The sequence below is a fragment of the Rhinolophus sinicus genome, linkage group LG04 (genome assembly GCF_036562045.2).
Source record: "Rhinolophus sinicus isolate RSC01 linkage group LG04, ASM3656204v1, whole genome shotgun sequence".
Classification (NCBI taxonomy): domain Eukaryota; kingdom Metazoa; phylum Chordata; class Mammalia; order Chiroptera; family Rhinolophidae; genus Rhinolophus; species Rhinolophus sinicus.
Window position 1 is genome coordinate 167059449 of NC_133754.1, and position 21380 is coordinate 167080828.

The window sequence follows — 21380 nt, forward strand, 5'->3', positions numbered from 1 at the left end:
ATAAGCCGTGGAGCAGTCAAGGCCTGGGTTTGAGTTATAGCTCCACTGTTTCCTAGCTAAGTGACTTCCTGCAAGGCTCAATTTTTCCTGAGTTTCAGTTTTCCCAACTATAAAATGAAGATAACATAACCTAAATTACAGGATCTTTGTGATGCCTGAAGAGTCAGTTGCATAAGAGGGGCTCATTAAACATTAGTTGTTTTTTCTAGGCACTAATCTGAATACCATTTTTGCCAAAATAAATAAAATATGGGCTCTGCCTTCAATGGGCAGTCCTGCTTTTTCTGAACATCGCCTGTTATTTCAGCCATTGCTCCTATATAATACGATGAAGTATTCTTGCCTCTAACTATGCCCACTTTGTCTGCATTTGTCCCATTGCCTGGCCTTCCTCTATTTAGGTTAATTGGGCTTAGGAAGCTTCTTTTTGAAAAACTATAATACCTCTACACTCAGGTTAGCTAGGAACCGCTTGGGTAATGGGATAATTTAGACTAAGATTCAGGAGTTCCCGGGATCCTGGTCCAACTCTATATCCAGTTCCCTGTGCAACCGTGGTCATGTGACTTCACTATTTGTACAGTGAATTTGTTAAATGAAAAGAGTTTGTACATTTTCTGAGTTGTAGCTCAGACACCCTACGATTATAAACTGGATGTGGAAGTAGACGCAGAGGACAGGGGACCTGTCCTGAGCTCTTGCAGTGACACACCACTTCTTTGAATAATTACAGCTTCAAGCAGAGAAGTGTTCTTGTCACTTTTATAAGCATTCTCGCTTTATTATTTTGTAACTTCAGCAAGATTTCTAAGTGGTAATGCAAATAGCCTCTGATTAATACTGGAGAATATTCTTTGAGCTTCCCAGTTACTGCCATCTATAACTAATTGTCTCATCAAAGAAAATGTACTTCTTAATTACAAGGTCATGCACTGAAAAATAAAATTGAATCTAGCATGTGGAACGAATAAGGAACGTGTTGAGTGCCTGAGGTGTATGAATGTGTTGTATGCATGTCATGTGTATTTCTCTAATTTTAAGAAAGTAAGTCAGAAGCCATTTAAAATCCTTACCAAGATTGCATGACCAGAATGATACTAAAAAGTTTCATGAAAACCCAGAGTCAAGAGAACCTAGCAAGATCAATTTCCAAAAGCTGCCTTTATAGTTGAAACATTTCAACACCTGTTGTTAGAACTCCAAATGCTCATCTCCACAAGTAGTTGCTGAAGTGTTTCTTCTCCTGGGAAGGGAGTGTGGGGTCCCTTAAGGAGGGTAACTATGGCGTAAGGGGAGCCATGTGGTCTGGGTGTTTTATCCGTGAGTGAATTACAGGAAGCCACTGCACTACAAGTCTCTTAAAGTGTTAATGGGAAAACAACTATTGAAGAATTTGGGTTTGTAACTTTCCTCTGTCCAATAGCCCTTCCAAAAAAGAAGTGGGGGGAGGAGTAGGCCTGGGACTTAACACAAGCTATTTAATGTTTCTGGCCTTGATTTCCTCAACTGCCATGGGGGGCGGGGTAAGGAGGTGTTGTGAGAGACACAGTAGGGCTTAATCTCACTGTTAATGAAATATTGGAGCAACTCGCAGCATTGGAAAGATTGAAACAGACTGCAGAGGTGAAAGTAGGCCTCCTTAGGTCAGCAAGATTCACATTCCTGGGCAAAGACAAGAGGTGCCCCCAATAGGAGGAAAGAGGTGACACACCTAAAGTTCATCAGGGAACTGGATGAGTTCTTGGTGAGTGGGGAAGACACTGGCTGCAGCTAGGGGAGCGACCGTACCGTTCTCTAGACAGGCACCTCAGAAGAGGGGACACCAATGCTGGAACCTTCCCATGAAGGGCTGAACTCACTCTTTGGCCCGAAAGACCTACCTACTCTTATTTGCTGAGCGCGATCTTCCCACCTTGATTCACCATCTTCCAAAATCAGGACAAAACATTCATGGAAACCTAGGTGGGTATCTGGCAGTTGTTAACCGCCAAGTTTGAGTTTGAGGAAATAAACATGACATGGGAGCTCCTTAGGGGAGTAAGTACAATGGGAAGACAATAGGGATTTCCCTTCTGTCCCCTCCTCCTGACTCCTATCTGCTCAGGGTTGCTTTAATAGATCTCAAAGGACTGACTCAGACCCTCCCACTCCTCCCCTCTTGGCTCAAAGTTCTCAGTCACAGCAGGGAGTCGAGGCTCTTTCTTGATGTACTGGGCTCCAGGACGGCCAGGGAGCAGAGCCAGGACTGGGGAACAATGCACAGTTCTCATGGTGGGTGGCATGCTTAGTGCCCACCCCCTTCATGGGAGCTATAAATCAGGCCTCTGTGGATCTGCAAGTGGCCCCAGAGACACCTCCATGGTCTGTGTTCACAGCCGGGAAGCCCGGCTGCGAACATTCCAGAACAAGAGGAAGCGGGCTCAGCTAGAACGGAGACCTTCAAGAACTTGTACAAGAGACTCTAAGGCATTTAGTTTCTGGCCTTTCCTTCAGGTCCAGACTGCTGCAACCAACCGCAAGATCAGAATATCTATGAAAATGCCATTGGTTTTTCTGAGTGGATCTGGAAAAGAAACCAAGCTAAACTGAGCAAATGAAGACACTTTCTGGTTTGGATCCACATAATAGATTTCCAACTGAAACTTTTGTTGCACAGCTCCCCAACCTCAAATTTATTTTTAAAAGATAAAGCTCCTATGCTTCAGATGACAGACATCCTGTCTTTAGGTGACTCTAAAGCCAGTATCAACCAGTGATGTGGAATATCAGTTTTGATTCAACCAAGAATGGGTTAGGCTAGCCCAATAAAACACGTGTTTAAAATGTATTTCAGTTAACATTAGATTTGTAGAACTAATTGTATTTTAAATGTCTATTGAACAACCTTGTACCCAGTGCTATGGACTGAATGTTGGTATCCCTCACAAATTCATATGTTGAAATCCTATCCCCTAATGTATTGATACCAGGAGGTAGGGCCCCAGGATTAGGTCATGAGGGTGAAATCCTCGTAGTGGGATTAGAGAGATCCCAGAGTTCTTTCACCCTTTCTGTCATGAGAGGATATAGCGAGAAAATGGACATCTTCAACCAGAGGACAGCTCTACCTGGAACCCGACTATGGTGGCACTCTGAAAGCAGACGTCCAGTCTCCAGAACTGTGACAAATAAATTTCTGTTGTTTATAAGCCACCCAGTCATTGGTACTGTTTTTCTGAATAAGACATCCACTAATAGGTTGATATAAGACATGGTAAGTACATGAGTTGATTCAGTTGCTTCCCAAGTATTCCCACGACCTACAAGGCCCTACTTGACCTGGCCCCTGGCTACCTCCCTGACCTCACCTGTTGTCAGCCTTCCCTTTTCTTGCTCTACCCAGCATACTGGCTTCTTGCTACCCTACAATATCAGGTAGCATGACCTGACTTGAGAGCCTTGCTCTGTCCTCAGCCTGAGCCACTGTCCTTCCAGAAATCCACACGGCTCCATCCTCCCTCCCCAAAGGGCCAGACTGCCTCAAATAGCAGCTACTTCCCATTCATCTCCCTACCCAGATTCACTTTTTCAGCATCGTAATCACTACTTGGCATTATGTTACAGAGCTTTTCATTATTTTGCCTCTGACTCTTCCACTAAAATGTAAGCTTCATGATCAAGGGACTTCAATTCTTGCTTGATCCTCAAGGCCTGAAAAGGAACCTGGCAAACAAAAAGGACTCTTAATAAATATCTGTTGATTTTAAAAAACTAGCACCTCTTTTTTTTTTTTTTTAGTTTGATATTTTTCAGATACTATGATAAACACTTTCAGGTATACTATCTCAAAAATGCTTTCTCAAGCGTCCTCTCTTCACCACTCTTTCCATCTCTTTCAAGCCGTCCTCCCATCTGCTAATGGACTTGAGTACTTAACTACTTATGATTTCAAAGAGGGTTGTGTGGTTTCGCCCACAGAATTTATCACATTATATTTATTTATTCTTTGAGGGACAGGTATGCTGCGGAAGGTAGCTGTATGTTCTTGTTCATCTGTTTTACCACAGCCAAGCCAATTTCCAGGCATGTAGTTAGTGTTCTACAAACATTATTGAATGATTGAATACAGGAATTAATGACATTCTAGGTCAAGAGAAAAAAATAAGCAGAGGCAGAAAGAATGCAAGTGTCTGACACTTTTTGGCTTTCAGAGGCAGAGTATTTGAGAATGAAATTTAGAATAGCCCAGAGCCATGGAGTAAACCTGGCTCAAGAAGGCCGGGTTCCAGCTGCCTCCCATAGATCCCTCTGCCCGCGATACTGCCATTTCCTCTTTGCCCAGTAGACATTTCATCCTTCCCCTGTCTCATCAACTGACCTTGTCTAGTGAAACCATCCTTGGCCTCTAGGACTTGTCAAGCCCTCCCCATAGCAAACTCTAAAATCAGTGCATTGCCCGCCATGAGTAAAAACCCTCTGCAGGATTTATTAGGAGCGTGTTTTTACATTTATTTGAGTGACTGATCAGTCTGTCTCACTCACTAGGCTGAAGGCTTCCTGAGAGCAGGGGCAATGTCTGTCATTGTTTACCAGTCTGTCTAGGCACGTGGTAGATCCTACTTGTTTAATGAATGCATGAATGAAGGAATGAACCAATGAGCTGACAATTTCCTGAATCCATCAGTGACCTCTTAGAGCATTTTCCTCAACTTATAAACCATAAAATCTTTCCCATCTGCCTCATACACAAGATATTGGACTACAAAAATCACAAAATCAGAATGGAGCTATAGCTGCTGAAAATGTTCTCCTCAGGAAATCCGGAGGCTGGAGGCCTTTGTCACAACTCTGTTCCCCAGAGTTTCTGATTTAATTGGTCTGGAGAAAGACCGGAGTGTTGGAATTTTTTGCGAGTTCCTCAGGCGCTTCTAAGGTGTAGCCAGGGTTGAGACGCATATGTTTGCTACTTCAGGGAACCTCAAGTGGAGTCAGGTCCTGCTCTCTTCCTTCAGTTCCTCCTTGTCTGGTGAGCAGGGGAAGCCTGCAAATGGATCCTTACATCGGAATGTGCCAATGGCTGGAAGGGAAGTTTGTACTAGAAGCTGTAAGATGAACTAAAGAGAAGAAAAACTCTCTGCTTGGGTAGGTTGCTCAAGGACAACGCTTCAGAGGCCGTGCCATGAGTTCCATTTTGACACGCAATTCAGAATTCACCAGGCAGAGCTGCGGAGGGCTACTAGCCCAGGGAGCAAACACCAAGTCCAAAGAAACAGAGTCGTGAGAGGGAAAGCAGATTGGAGACTCCTCCACATCTAAGAGCAGAAATTATATAGGCTGCAAGACGATATGGAAAACAATGTTAGACAAGACGACCTCACTTGTGTTCTTGCTTAACAGAAGAAAGACTCTCCCGAAAACTTTTATGGAAGGGATCAGAACAATGGCCAACTGAAAGAAATAATGTTCAAGACAGTTTAAAAATATCAGATAGCAGTGACTCCCTGGACTCAAGCAGCGGGAGTGGAGAGTTGAGACCAGTGGTTCTCCAAGTGTGGTCCCTCAGCCAGCCGCATCAGCCCCACCTGGGAGCTGGTTAGAAACACACGTCAGATCCCACTCCAGAACACCTAAATCAGAAACTCGGGGGTGGGGTGTGCAGCCCGACCTTTGAGGCTTTAACAGACCTTCCAGGTGATTTGGATGCATGCTGCAGTTGGAGAGCTACTGGTTTACGGAAAGTCCCCTGAGGGCTATAGCTTTTTTTCCCCCTTCAGGACATAATTCACAGAGGCTGATATAAGAAGGGGTTCTTGGAAAGTGCATTTTATTTATTGGCAAACAGACATGGGTTTTGACATATTCAAGGGTCCTTAAATCTTAAGGTGCTTCCCCTTCAGGGAGACTGAGCTCTGCCAGCAGAAAGTGCCTTCTGCTTCAGGACAGGTGCTTCTGCCTGCGTGGGGAGCAAGAGGCCTTGCTCAGGGCATCGGGACAAGCTGGGACCTCCCTCAGCAACGGCCTGCCAAGATGCCTATGGGTCTGGAAATCAGGACAAGGCAAGATTCCCACGTACAAAATTAGATTTTGGAAACAGGTTAGTTATCTTGGACACACTTAGCACAGAGGAATGTTATCACTGTACAGATCTACACACAGATCTGTATGAAACTGAACTGAAACCATCCAGTCTTTTCAAAGAGAAAGCCACCAGCCAGAGAGAGTAGAGGAATTACACGGCGCCTGGGGTATTCCTCGTATAGAAAAACCAGGAACTGGGTTTCTGTAGATTGTCTGAAGCCAACCTCTCCGCCACCTCTGCCATAGCCTCCTCTCCCCTCCATTCTGGGTACAGGCAGCCTTCAGGGGACACTTCTAGAGGTGTAGGCCTTTTGCAAAAGGAAGTCACACAAAGTCCAAGAGACAGCAGCCCGTTGAGGTGTTTTATTTCTTAAGAGGCAGACTGTAATTACCCCATGAAATAACTGCATCAGCAAAGCGCTGTGGTGTTGCATGACAACTGTGAAGGCAACATTGGATGTTGTGTAAATATTCTTTTCCTTCACCCAGGTCATTAGCTTTTAGCACCTTGCTGTTTTGCTACCTCCTTTTCCACTTCTGTGACATAAGAGGAAAACACAAGAGGTTTCGAATGAGATAAACCTGAGTGGGTCCAACACTCACCAGATGGGTGACCTTGCATGGGACGTCTCACGTCTCTGAACCTCAGTTATCTGCAGAACAGGGAAAATAAAAACCTGCCGTTTTCATGAGGATCAGGAGAGATGCTATTGATGAGAAACCAGGACAGTGACTGGCCCAGTCTAAGAGATCAACCCGTGTGATGCTTTTCCTTTCTTTGTGGCTGGTGTGACAGTGACCTGAGATCATATATGTGAAAGGTGTTTTGTATGCGGTAAATGGGTTACCCCAGTGTTGGCTGTTACTACTCTTTTTCTTCCCTTGCCTTCTAATTTTTACCTCCAAGCCTTTATCATAGTTTTAGTTTTTAAGGGAATTAGAAGACGTTAGCTTTAAAAACAAAAAACAAAAACCACCCACTAAGTCTCCTGCATCCAGCTGGGTGTGTCACAGGCATTATCTTAATCCTCATAGCAATAGGTTAACTCTCCCCTTTTCATACAAGTAAGCAAATGCAGCTCCAAGGAGTTGCCTGCCGTTTGGTGTGCTTTGCCATTGATTAGTGTTAAGACTAGCTTTTGAGCCCTGCGATGCCTGGTGAGCCCTCTTCCTGGGAGAGGCCTTGGAGATCCATACAGCCCGATTCCAGTGTAGTATCCACAGGCGCGAGACCTGTCCACGGTCATAGAGCAAGCCACAGGTAGTACTAGGGTTAGAACTCCCACCTCCTAGGGCTCAGGCTCTAAGTTCTCCGCTTTCAAGTGTGTTCAGTCACACTTTCCTGACCCAAGAGAGCCAAGATCTAAATCATCCTTTCCCAAATTATCACGCCAGAATCTAGTTTGACAAAGAAACCTCTCTCTGAGGAGGTTGCTTTCTTCATGGAGCTTCTAATCCCAGAGTGGGTGGGAAGGATGGTGGGGGGTAAGGCGGGGGGAAGATCTGCAGGAGCTTAGTTCCTGTGGATCTGCGTGTCATTCTCTTAGTCCCTGAGGCTATAATATCCATTTAGAAAGATTAAATCAGATGGGATGGGGGATGTAGAAAAAGGAACTAAGGGAAGGCTGAGACAGACAGAGAGAGAAGAGAGTGGAATCCTCTAAGCACTAGAATAAAGAACCTAAGACATTACTAATTCTCAAATAGGTCTCACTTCGTAAAGACAAGCTGTTCCTTGGGAAATTGGGGGCAGGTGAAAGCATCCTGGGTGATTTGTTTTTGTCCATGAACCTGGCTTTTCTTTCCAGCATTCTCAGGTGCACTGGAGGCCCTGGGAAGAGAGAGTGCTTTTTCAAAAGACACTTCCACCTCCTAATCCCTGTGCCTACAAACCAAATATTGATCTATTTAGTAAATCAGCCTGTGGGAGGAGAGATTGTAAAGCCCTGTTTACTCAGCAGTTGGGCCCCCCTGACAGCTGTTCAATGGGGGATTATGATGTCACAGTGGTAACTGCACTATAAACAAGGGATAGGGGAGAATAAAGCATGAAAGGAAACTGTGGGGCTTGTTACCAGGCAACACAAAATATGTAACCTGAAACCCGACCAGCATGTAAATTTCCCTGCAAGCCTCCCAGATGTCCTCACTTTATAGCCAATGCTCAGTTTCAGTTTCAATTTGTTTATTTGCCTTTCTTTAGTCACAAATGTAGAGCTGAGAATGTTGAAAGTGAGAAAAGAAAGCAAAGGAAAATGGGGAAAAGACGACTTGTGTTTTCTTCCTTGGATGTAAGCAGTCAGGAGAAAGCTCAGAAGTTTGGGCTTCTCTCTTCAGGGAGACGAGGTCATGGTCCAAGGAGAGAGTTAAGTCAGGTAAATAACCCAAAGGCAGCTAAGAAAATGAGCCAGGAGGGAGATTAAAACGAGAAGAAATGGATCAAAAAGTGAGAAGATGAAACTGGTTAAATGGAAGAGAAGGAAGAAGACACCATTGCAGGCTCAGTCCCCAGGGACAACAGCGTCCTGGGAGTCCCCACTGCCACAGCCCCACCTAGTGGTTGCCCCACATCTTCTTTCATGCCCCCAGGGATGTTCCCTGCCTCGCTTTGGGCAGCTTTATCAAAAAGTTCTTACGATGAGCTTACATCATCTTCCCTGTCTTAGACACCTCCGCTCACACTCAGGACAAGTAATTCACAGGCTCACAGAGAGTGGAAACAATGACCGGGATGCCGTGTGTTTTTCTTCTGGATTCTCATCTCAACAATAGCTCTCCCTCTCAGTGTTTTTTTCTAGATGAAATAGTTTCTTGCTCAACACTCTAAACAATTTTCAATTTGTCAATGTTCCCCTTTTAATCTAGGATTTGAAACTAGACACACCCACTTAGGTGAGGTCTGACCTCACAGGACAAAACGCTGTCAACCACAACTCCCCTCCCCAGCCCTGACCCCTGATCCCCTCTCTTTGGAGAGATACAGTGGTGAGCTGGAGATGGCAGGAGCAGGCTCATGGGAGCTGACTGGTAAATTTTCAGGAATTCTGCAAGCTGTTTTTTAAACCGTTGGTAACTCGAAATCGCCTTAATGACAGTATTTACACCACAGATATTGGCAAACACAACAAATCAAGACTTCCCTGCCCCATCCTCCAGAGAGCGGGTTTGTCAGCTCACCTCTGTTCCTCACCAGTCATGGAGACCGTGTTTCCCTGAAAATAAGACCTAGCTGGACCATCAGCTCTAATGCATCTTTTGGAGCAAAATTAATATAAGACCTGGTATTATATTATATTTTATTTTATTTTATATATTATATAAGACCTGGTCTTATAGTAAAATAAGACCGACCAGGTCTTATATTAATTTTTGCTCCAAAAGACGCATTAGAGTTTATGGTCCAACTAGGTCTTATTTTCAGGGAAACAGGGTACCTGTAGCCAGACAGCCCCACACACCACGGACCTCCATACAAAAGCTACAAAAGAAGAATTCACATCTTTAGTTAGATCTAAAGAACATGCAAAAGGATTTTAATTCCCCTTGATTCTCTTTCTACCCAGAGTGATCACCTTTGCTCACTGAGAACAATTCTCTTGGGACAGATTCACATTATATCCACATAAATTTCCAAAGGACACTCCAGAGCCAGGAGCTTAGTTCCTGAATGACCTGTTTGAGGGGGGAAAAAAGTGTTCACTGAACTGAACTGTAGAGTCTGCAGCTGCTGCTGGCATGGGCACAAACACGGCAGCTGGTACAATCAATGTCTTTTCTGCAAATTTGGGAATTGTCACATTTCTTCTCCTCCTAAATTCTAGTAATAGCTATCTAGAATGACAGTTTGGTGACAAGGCTAAATTCTAGTCCTGGCTCAGGCACTCCCTTGCTGTTTGAGGAGAAGCTCATTCCTGTCCCTCTCTGGGCCTCAGTTTCCCTACCTGTCAGCAGTGAGGGCTGAGCCTCGGGAGCTCTAACTCCAGATGACTCGGCAGCTGGCTCTAGCACAGGCCACAGCACTGGTATTCTTACAGGCGCTGCGAGCAGAGCTCAGCATTGGGTGAACAGCATTTTTCCACAAGTTAATTTTCACTGTGTGGACTTGCTTCCCGCCTCCAGTCCTCCTGTTGTCCTGGGGATGGTTTGTTTGTTGTGACTCTCCTCGGATGCACTACAAATGCTGACGAAATTGTCCCCGCTATTGCAGCCCTGGGCCATGTTGCCTCCCAAAGAATCTCACCCAAGTCCAGGCTAATTTTAAGTCACTTCCCGAAGCCAGGCAACCAAGCCTCCGATGTAACAGAGGTCTGGGGGAGCCTGGCATGGCCTCCGCCCCTCTGCAAAGATCCTCTCTCTGGCTCTTACCTGAATCTTTCTCAGGAGAACGTGGACACGGATGCTTTCTTCTGCCAACATTATGACAACTCAGAAAGCATCCCAGACCTGCTGCTCTGCATCCTCACACCACATTCCTTTCCAGAGCCCAGTCTGGAAATAAGAGAGTTTAATATCATTTGCCAGCCCGCTCTGATCTCCTGTTCCACCTGATTCCACCCATACTGGCCTCCCTGTCAGTGTCTTTGTACTTCTTGCTACCACTTCCTGGACTGCTCTTCCCACACGTGTCCCTACAACTTGATTCCTCTGAATGTCTATTCAGATATGACCTCCCAGGCTTCCCTCTGACTACCCTGTATAAAGAGCAACCTCTCCACTCATCCCTCTCTGATCCCCTCCCAGTTTAATCTGTCTGACCTCACAGATTATCCCTATCGGCCATGATGTATGGTCCTGCATTTAACCCTTCTCCAGAACGTCAGGGGCTTTGTTTTGTTCACATGTAATGCACAGCACCTGGAAGTGTCTCGCACACGACATACACACCTTATTTGTAGATTCGGTATTTGTGGATTCAGCGGCCCCCTAACATTTATTTGTACCCCAAGTCAACCCTCACAGCAATGTCATGCTCATTCACACGTGCCGAGCACTGAAACATTCGAGTTGCTTGATGTGCCTGTTCCCAGCTGAGGCTGAGAGAGGTGATGCTCTGCCTTCTTGCTTCAGCTTTCGTGTTGTAAACAACTGTCCTATTTGTGGTCTACTGGCTGCCACGTTTTCACATCTTTGTGCTTTTCATTGGCAATTTTGCTGTTTTAAAGGGCCCCCAAGCATAGTGCTGAATTGCTGCCTAGTGAGCCTAAAACCAAGAAGGCTGTGATGTACCTCACAGAGAAAATACATGTGTTAGATAAGCATGTGTTGGATAAGGCTTGAGTTATTGTGCTCTTGGCTAGAGTTCAATGTTAATGAATTAACAGTAAGTATTAAATAAGGCGTCCTTAAACAGACACACATACAGCAAGGTTATGTAATGATCGGTTGATGAAAATGCTGTGACCAGAGGCTCATGGGAGCAATGGTTTGGTGTTCTCTAACTCCGTGTCCACAGACTTTATAGACCATAACTACTATGGATAATGAAAATCATCTGTGCCTGGGTTTGAATCTTGAGCAATATCCCATTAACAGCACTGGTGATCTGGTGGTGACTGTCACTCTCCGGGCCTTCGGTTCCTAATCTGTACGTGGGTAATGGAAAATGGTAATAAGAAGTGAGATGATGAATGTCACCAAACGCCTAGTATAACACCTGATCCATAGAGGGTAGGTCACAGACAATAGCTCCTTTTACCTTTTACTTATTCATATAGGTATTTGCAATCCAGAGGGGAAATGCACTTTGCTTTCTGGTGTTATAAAAGGCCTTTCTCCATCTTCTTCTCAGGACTTTGAAATAGCCCACCAACTGTGCTGGGCCATTCTCCTGCTGTTGGACCCTGAGCTTCCATCAAATTTTGAATTATACCCTGAGCAACTTTTTTTGTGAATGTAACTTTTCCTCCTTCCTAAGGAGTTTATTTCTTCACAGTAAACTCCCAGGAGTGGAATTACTAATTCAATGGGTATGAACAACTGTACGGCCTTGAGAGTAGATTCCGATAGTGGAGATAAGAAGAAGATACTTCTTGGCAGACACTCAGCTGGGTGTGTGTGCACAGGACTTAGAGGTTTGCCATGTGACCCACTCATTCTCCTACAGCTTGCACTTTTCAGAGAATTCAGACCTGGGAGAAGCCTTAGTGATCGCCTCCCTCATCATATCAAGGAGGGAAATTGAGGCTAGAGAAAAGAAGTGAGTTGTCCAAGGTCATATGACCAGTCAGTACCAGATAAGGACTAGACCCCAGGTCCAATGACTCTCAGATCAGTGTTCTTCCCACCAGAATGAAAAGTAAGGTGTCCCTACCAGGTACAGTAATGCTGCTAACTCAAGCCCTATCACTTCAAGGAAAGGAAATGCGACAGAGTTTGTTTTCTACTGAGAAATTTAAACATGCTCTTCTGCACATTCCTTCCCTTTTTAACTCCTGTGTCGACACAGTGACAGGAGAATAAGGAAAAGGTTCTATGCTCAAGAACAGGGGTCGAGATCAGAAAGACCAAGAGAAAAATCTAAAGCCGACCAGCACAGCTCTGTCCTGTACCTGTCATTTAAACTTTTCACGTAACTGTTTCCTGTAGGAGGGACAAAGACGGCAACTTCTCCCACGAGACTGTGAAGCAAATGCTGAGCATTACTTCTCTGATACGAAGATAACAGATATATACATATAAGCCATCATGACAGTACTTAATGGTTGGTAGAGAAGGACAGGGTCTCAAGGAGTCATTCGCTCTATTAGTACAATTTTCAAACCACTCGAGAACTTAGCTGTCTACTTTGCCTTTGTAAAGTTCTTGGTGACGTTAAAATATTATAATAGAACAAAACAGAAGTAGAACAGATCAAGTTTGATACAGAGCTTTTTTGATTTCAGAATGCAGTTTCTGTTCAATTCCAACCAAGAAAAACAAATTCCCCCGATATTCAAGGAACTAGTATCCATGCTGGGCCAATAAAGCCAATGATCCTTAGGTTGACACTAAGAGAAGTTTCTCAGAAATGTGTACCTCACTTATAATCTTAGGATGAGGATGAGATGGCCTAATCTGCCATCAGAAGGATTGTGCTGAACTAAGAACAGATTTCCCATTTTTTCTCTCTATAGAAGTTAGCAGCCCCTGTTTTGCCCAAGATTGTCTATCTTTATAAGAAGGAAGGGAGGAAGAGAAGGGAGACAGAGAAGGAGAGAGGGGAAGAAGAGAAGGAAAGAAAGAATATCCTTTGAGTTCCACAGAAATTTCTCATATAAAAGAAAAATATACATTGACCATAAAAAAGAAATACATATCCCATTTCCTTAATATTTAGTAAAAGATGTTTTCTTAACTAAAACCAAAACCTTCTTTCCATTTGGATATGATTAACTGTCTTTTACTCCAATCAGCAGCTGTCATGTATGTCTTGGATAAAGGGTCAACTTCTTCATGAAGCCAGTTGTGATTTTTCCATAAAGACACTCATCTGCTCTAACATTGGTGTAAGAATATTAGCCATGATATTAGCTATGTTTAATAAGACTCCATCAGCAACTATGTATTTAGTATCCACTGCGTACTTAGCCTTGTGCTAGGGGATGAGAGGTGTACAAAGAACTGTACAAAAATTAACTCAACTATTACTTAGCTCCTGCAGAAATAATTACACCATAGATCCTGCTCTTGAGGACCCCAGAAGGGAGATGGACACGTACGTAAAAATAAACTTTAATATGATGTGATATAGCAACAGTCGAAAGAAGCTAAGTTACAGAAATAACACGAAGAGGAAAAGAATTAATCATTGGAGGTGATCATAGAAGTGGAAGTGATCATAGGAGACTCCACTGAGGATCTGACTGCTGACTTGTGAGTTTTGAAGAGTAATTAAGAAAACTCCAGACAAATGACGTGGTGAGGGAAAGGACATGGCAGCCAATTGGAACCTTCAATGTAAAGGCCTTGAAAAGGGGGAGCACAGGAAGATTAGATTGGAGATATAGGTAGGGGCCAGATTTTGGGAACTCTGTCAGGCAGCAAAGTATAGGGTAGGCTGAAGGGGTAGGCGCTGGAGATCAGGCGGTCTTACAGAAGTGAGGAAGAAAGAGCGGGGTAGCCATGCCAGAGCATTTGACCACAGAAAAGTACCCCAAAGTGGACATTTCATATGGCAGGTCAGCATCTCGGGAGAGATGAGGAAAGGGCTGAGCCTGGTGAAAAACCACAGGATGGTCCTAGACACCCACCTCTAGCCCCTGAGCTTTCTCTCCTTAATGCACTGATGCACAACCTTACGAAGTGAAGGAAAGCAGATGTCGTGCACAGATTTGCTCTGGACCCAATGGATGAATGGCTCTCTGGCTGGAAAGAGATGTTAGCAGAAATCAGCCCAGGCTACGTCTCACTGCATAGCAAGGGCCAAGGTGAGACCTTGTGGCCACCAAGGACTCTGAGTTGGCAGCTGCCAATGAAAAGGTGACTCTGCATGAAGATATTGCGGCACCGGGGGCATGAGCTTCTTCCTCTACGCTCCGTGTCTAAAAGCCAGAGGAAGCTGGACACAGCATGTTTGCTCGACGGCTTTCCTGAGAGGAACAAGATGGTGAGACTACAGTAGCACCCCAAAGCTGTACGTGGCGGGGACACTTCCACTTGACCCTCTCTGAGTCATTTAGCAAATTATATGTGCCCTCCTGAAAATGTACTTATTAGGTTAAACTGAAAAAGGAAAAGTATACCAACAAGGGACCAAACACCAAAATTGGGAGGAGGGATGTGTCTCCTATGACATATATACCTCCCCTCTTCTTTATTCCCATTGGTTCTATGAGGTATCTCCCTAAAGAGGGACCAAGAAGACAATCCCGTTCATAGCCCTGAATTAAAGTGATCGAGGCCTTATAAGACTAGGGTAATCTCACTGACTCTGCTAAATTCTGTCCTAAAAGTTCAGAAGGGCCTACAGATAAAGTGGCTTTAGTAAACAATGGGGCAAACAAATAATGAGGGTTATAATCCATTATCTAGGTGATGCACCATAGAATATAGTGGGATCATTGTTAAAATTTTTTATTAGACCAATCTTTGAAAGAGCATGCCTTGTTATTTTAATTTCAATTATTATAACTCACATAACTGGATTCTTGTTATACCAGCCTTACTACTCAAAAATATTTACAACAATCAGCAATTCTTTTACTTGAAGACCCACGAGTTACACTAAAAAGTATCAATAAACTCTATTAATCATTTATTTTGAACAAGACATGAATGGAGATAAACATGGAATTGAAATATCTTTACGAACCTTCCAATTTTGATCCAAAGGACAGATTTATCACCACGTGAAAGCACAGTGGGTAATTACCAGGTGGTTGAAATGACAATTTACTCCGTCCTTAATAATGATAATTTGACAGACAATAAATCAAGATGGCAGCCATCTGTAAATAAACACCCACTGAGCCAGCTGAGTAGTATTGCAAAATAGCTTAACCTCATAAAACTAGCAAACTAGTTCTAACTAGTGAGCAAGTAAATATCCCAAAGACCAGACAGAAGCAAATTTTTGGGTCACCATGTTCCTGCATTTGTCAGCTGGACACAATTGAGGGCTCAATGTTGTTTTGTTTTGCTTTGTATTTGATTTTTTTTCCTAGGACAATTATTATTTTCCACAAAACATTAGCTCATTTTAAAATATGGGATTATGACTTTTTGATTTAAGTGAAACTGTTCTCTCAAATAGCTCTCCTCCAGGGCCTTGGATAGTTAGCTTTGACCACAGACCGCCATTTAGAGTGTACTGCCTCTCTTTCTTGAAGACATCACCTCACTTATCTTCCATTATGTTCTTCTACTCCTATTTTTCACGATTCCTGGATTTGATAATAATAAAGGTGTCAGTATCAACAACAACAACCTATAGTCTTTGTTACCTTCTGCTAATTGACTTCTATACATTTTATTGGTTAATCTTAACAGCCCTCTGAAGAGGGCTTTTTTTTCCAATTACCCTTGAGAACATGGAGGCAAAGAATCATTCAGTCCTTTCTCCACGGTCATGAAGCTAGGAAGTGGTGGAGCAGAGATTTTAACTCAAATCTGTAATCCCAAAGCCATCGCTGTCAACTCTGCCACTTCAGCTGAACAATCTTTCATTATTATTTTCCCCACATTTTGGTCTCTTCCCAATGTTGGTCTTTTAATTTTAGTTGCACTAAGTATCTTTTCCTTAGTCCATCTCAGCTACTTCCTCACCTGTTACCTCACTGTAAGAATTTCCAAATCTATCATTAACCCAGATCTGCCTCCTGAGTACCAGATCCTTATAGCAACACACTGCAATAGTCCTCAGCTGGATTCCTTCTTTTATTCAGCAAACATCTATTGAGCAACTTGTGGTCAGACACTGCTGAGGTACAAAGAGCACAGAGGGGGACAATACAGGAATCAGTGCCATCATGGAATGTATACTATAGATTCAAGAGAATGGGGGGTGGGGAAGAAAACCGATGGATAAAATCTAAAGGTGAAATATAGAGTATGATAGATGGTTATATATGCTAAAGGGAAAAAATGCAGAAAAGGGAGAGATTGGCAGATCAGAGGTAAAAGGAAGCCACCAGTGTAGATAAAGCAATCAGAGACTTCACTGAGGAGATAACATTGGAGTGAAGGTCTGAAGGAGGTGAGGGAGATGGTTAGACGGGTATCTGAGGAAAAGCCATTCTAGGGAAGGGAACAGTCATCGGAAAGTCTTACAGGCAGAAGCACATCAGTCACGTCTGAAGAACACTAAGGAGTCCAACACGGCAGAGTAGTGCCCGAGAGGGCTGGTGTAGGAGTATGTGCAGCAGTGGAGCCAGGGGTTGGGAGGGTTGGGTCATACAAGCCACTACTGGAAATGCTTTATGGTTTTACTCTGAGCAAGATGGAATGTCCTTGGAAGGCTATGGACAGAGGAGTCATGATCTGACTTCTTTTTAAGACGACCTCTCTGGCTGCTGTGTTGAGAACAGGCTGAAGGAGGGCAATGGGGAAAACAGGGAGGTAATTTAGGAAACTATTTCAGTACAGGTGTACCCTGTTTTATCATGCTTCACTTTCCTATGCTTCACAGGTATTGCGTCTTTTATAAACTGAAGGCAAGACCCTCTACAAGCAAAAGGATTATGACTCACTTTATTGTGATATTTGCTTTATCATGGTGTTCTAGAACCAAACCCACAATGTATCCAAGGTACGCCTACAATCCTATAAAAGATGGTGGCTTTGATGACAGTGGTAGCCGTGAAGATGATGAGAAATGGTCATATGCTGGATATATTTTGAAGAAAATGCCAACAGGATTTGCTGAAGGATCAAAAATAAGATGTAAGACAGAGGAATCATGGAGGACTCTGAAGAATAGAGTGGCCATTTACTTGGAAGGGGAAATTTGCCAGAACATAGGTCTGGGGGTAGGCTTGGGGACGAGATTAGGAGCTTAGTACTGAATATTCCCAGGTGGCTTTTGCAGACAGCTGTACAAAACACACACCTATTATTTCCAATTCAACACCCCCCCACATTCCTTCTCGTTTATATTCCTCAGCCCCATTACCATGACTATTCCATCCAGGCATCCAGGCCAGATTTAAAGGGCCTTTTTTGATGCTCCCCTCTCCCTTACTCCCACATTTAAGCATCCCCCAGTTCATCCACCTTAGAATTAGACAAATTCTCATTTTATGACTACACCTTGTTTTTCTATTCCAGGGCACAAATCCTTCCATCATTTTAGGTGCTCCATCCAGTCACATTCCACCCTACCTTGCTTGGTCGCTATCAACTTACTCTTCAAGACACAGCTTAAATAGCTCTTCTTTGAAGCCTTCTATGAGCTCGTCAGTAAAATTAGCTGCTCACCCCTCTTCCTCAAGTGTTACTTATTCGTCAAGCCAACAGAACTTTTTCTACTTGGGACATTTGTTGGTATTTGCAGTGAGTTGTGCATGTGGGAGTGAAGATAGATGAGGCCAGAGGAGGAAAAAGGAATGAGTTCATGAAGGACCTTGAACGTCATGATAAGGGGGTTGTACTTAGTCCTGAAGTTGACAGGGAATAATGGAATTGCTTGAAGAAGGTGAAGGGCCTGGTTTAACGTGAGTGTTCAAGGATTCACTCCAGTGACCATGTGAAGGGTGATTTGGAGGGTAAACTAAGTCAGGCAAGACATGATGAGCTCCTGAAAGAAGGTAGGGATAACGGAGATGTACAAGTGAAAGAGATATGACTTTTCTGAACTACACTCCATGGGGCTTGGGGATAATAACATTTATTGAGCCCTACCATTTGTCAAGGCACAGTTTTAATAACTCCTCTTGTATTAATTCATTGAATTTTCTTAACCATCTCATTTGAGATACAATATTCTTACCCCATTTTACAAAGAAGTTAAACTAAGACACAGACTGAATAAGTTGACCAAATCACATAGCTATTAAGTAGTGGAGCCTGGATTTGAATACAGGCAGTTGCTCCAGGACGCATCCCTCTCCCCCTACCCTATACCTCCTACAACACGGTGAATTAATATAAAACTATATTTACATGCATGAGAACATTTTCCTAAACTCTATCAATCCAAACTGAATGTCTACGTCAATATTTTTACAAAATCACCCTCCTAAAATACACCATTTGTGAACAGTACATACTATATGTTGTGTTGATATGGATGCTTAGCCACTATGTGATCTTTTTCTTAGTCTTTTTTTTCTCCCTCAGTCAAATGAGGGGAAACATCTAGCATATGGAAGCATTTCCACACTGCAAGTTATGCTGAAGGGGAATATTATGCAATTTGCAAACACTGTCAAATGAAATATAAATATGCATTAGAAAAATGCTACATGGAGACAAAAATATCTTTGTATCGATGATTCATTCAGTCAATCATTTTTTCATTCAACAAACATTAAAAGAGGAACCCCTTTATGGCAGGGGCAGTGGTTAGCAGTGAGAAAGAGAAAAATGCAAAAGACTTGCACCTTTTCATGAGGAAACTCACAGCCTTGTGATTTTATTTTTAAATAGTCACGGCTGGATGAAAATCTTGCAGTTGACTTTCTGTAACCATGTCAAAGATGAACACAGTTCTGTGCTTCAATTCAGATCGAGCTATGGTCTCTAGCCCAGCTCTACCTCTTACCAGCTGGACATTTCAACCCATCTACATGAGCCTCAGTTTCCTCAATTGAAAATAAAACACTACATTACAGGATGGTTATGAGAATTAGGGATTATGCCAGGCATAAAAATTCTAGTCTGAAGCAATGAACAGTTAAATTAGTGACTGCTGTGGCTTCTTATTCTTCAATCACCAGTACCCTTTCCAAAAGTACAGTCAAAATTCACAAGTAACTAAACATTTCCGCCTGTTCCAAAACTAGCAAATGACAACAATAAACAGAAACCTTGATGCCTTCAAGGAGGAAGGAGATTGCCCTTATTATCAGGAACTGAATTGGCCAAGTTCTTAAAAAAGCAGCCAATGCCTTGTCAATAGCTAATGCCCACCAGGAGGAAAAATAAGTTTTTTGAGCATCCGCCTATGAATGGGAAATGAAACTTGGTAAAGAAATGGTCAAGGAACAGTTCCCTAAGAACCAGGGTCTCTGTGGACTGATAAAACTGGAGTTCTGAAGATGTTCCAAGAAGTTTTCTTCAGAGAAATGACACCAGCAAAATGGCTGGTTCTCTCCTGACTTGGGGACCCCAATAAACAAGCTTGCAGGAACAACACAGTCCCACCTACTGGCTCCAGCTATGAGTCAACAGGGGACTCCCAACAAGAACCCAGTACCAGAAAAATGGTCAGACTTGTTCTCCCACCTCCACACGGCAGGTATGTCACCATATAAGGGATAACTGATGGAGGGCTAGTTGAAGGAAATCAACAAATAGTAAATCCATTCATATGTCTGGCTTTCTGTTAGGCTCTTTTCCTTGGGCGACTTGTTTAATATTTACAATAACTCAGGGGGGTTATTATTGTTTCCTAATGTATCATTGTTTCCTATTATTATTATAGATACTTAGTATTATTTCCATTTTACTGGATGAGGAAACTGAAACTCAGAGAGCGAGCTTTGGAACTCTTCTGAAGCTGTCCAATAGGTTTTCTCCAGAAAAGACCCAAGATCTGACCATTAGTAGGTGGAATTTGAATCCACATCTTTCCGACATCAAAATCTCTGTTCATTCTGTTATAGCACTCTGTTTCTCACAGTCAAATCTGAAATCAATTGGCATAGGCTACCCCAGAACCAGCCTCTGCCCTTCCATCTCTGTGCATCACGGACCCCAGGAGGGTGACCTTGATGATGGGTATTCCGAGTCTCCCTTGCCTTCTGGCTTCTGGCTGGGCTTGGTCAATAACAGCACCAGCAAGTGATCTGAGAACGCAAAGGAGAGGCTGGGGCATTTATTCTCCTGTTTCTGCTCATCCTTGCTGTACCGAGCCCCGCTGTACTTCTACGGCTACAGATCCTGCTGAGCCACCCTTCTTCCAGGACTCCAGCCCCCAGGTTTTACCCCTCACCCCTTCCGCCTGGAGCAGTAAGCTTCCTGATGTTGACAATTCCTGGGTGCCTCACTGTTCCTTGTTGAGTCCTTTAACTGCACCCATGCCTGTTCGATACTCTCTTCACAAAATTATATTCAGCCGAACCCTTCTGAGTATGCCATTTGTTTCCTGCTAAGACTCTAATGATATATATTGAGTTAAAAACTATTGTATATTTAATTTTGTCATAGTTTAGATTCTTGAATTGGCCTTTGGGTATCTAGTAAATAGCATCTCTCTCCTTGTATCTTATGAAATGAATCAGCTGAAATTGCAGTGAACACATTTTGTTTGGATTTGATGAGCTTGCTGGAGGGACAATAAACTCCCCACGTGATTGGCAGCCACTGTGGTGAATGAAACTTCCCAGTTGCACTTGGAATGGGATGTTTTTCCGTGAAGCTGTGCTACAAAGATGAAATCCAAAGAATATGAAAGCACGCTTTACAAACCCTGCCAAAAGTCCTCTAGAATGTATGCAAGATGGAGCTAAAAACATTTGTAACTCCGTCAGGAAAGTAGGGAAAACTTGACTGAAACCAATTGAGCCCCACTGTCTCACTGGCTTTTGAAAATGGTAAGTGAGTTATTTGAAAATGAACTGAGAAACGCTTTAGTTTTAAATGGCCTTTTGGAAGTTTTCACAGGGCTCCTACAGGAGAGGCGTTTGTCCAAACACACGAGTCACAAGGGCCCAAGGTGGAGCCGGAGGTCAGACCTCCATGGGTCT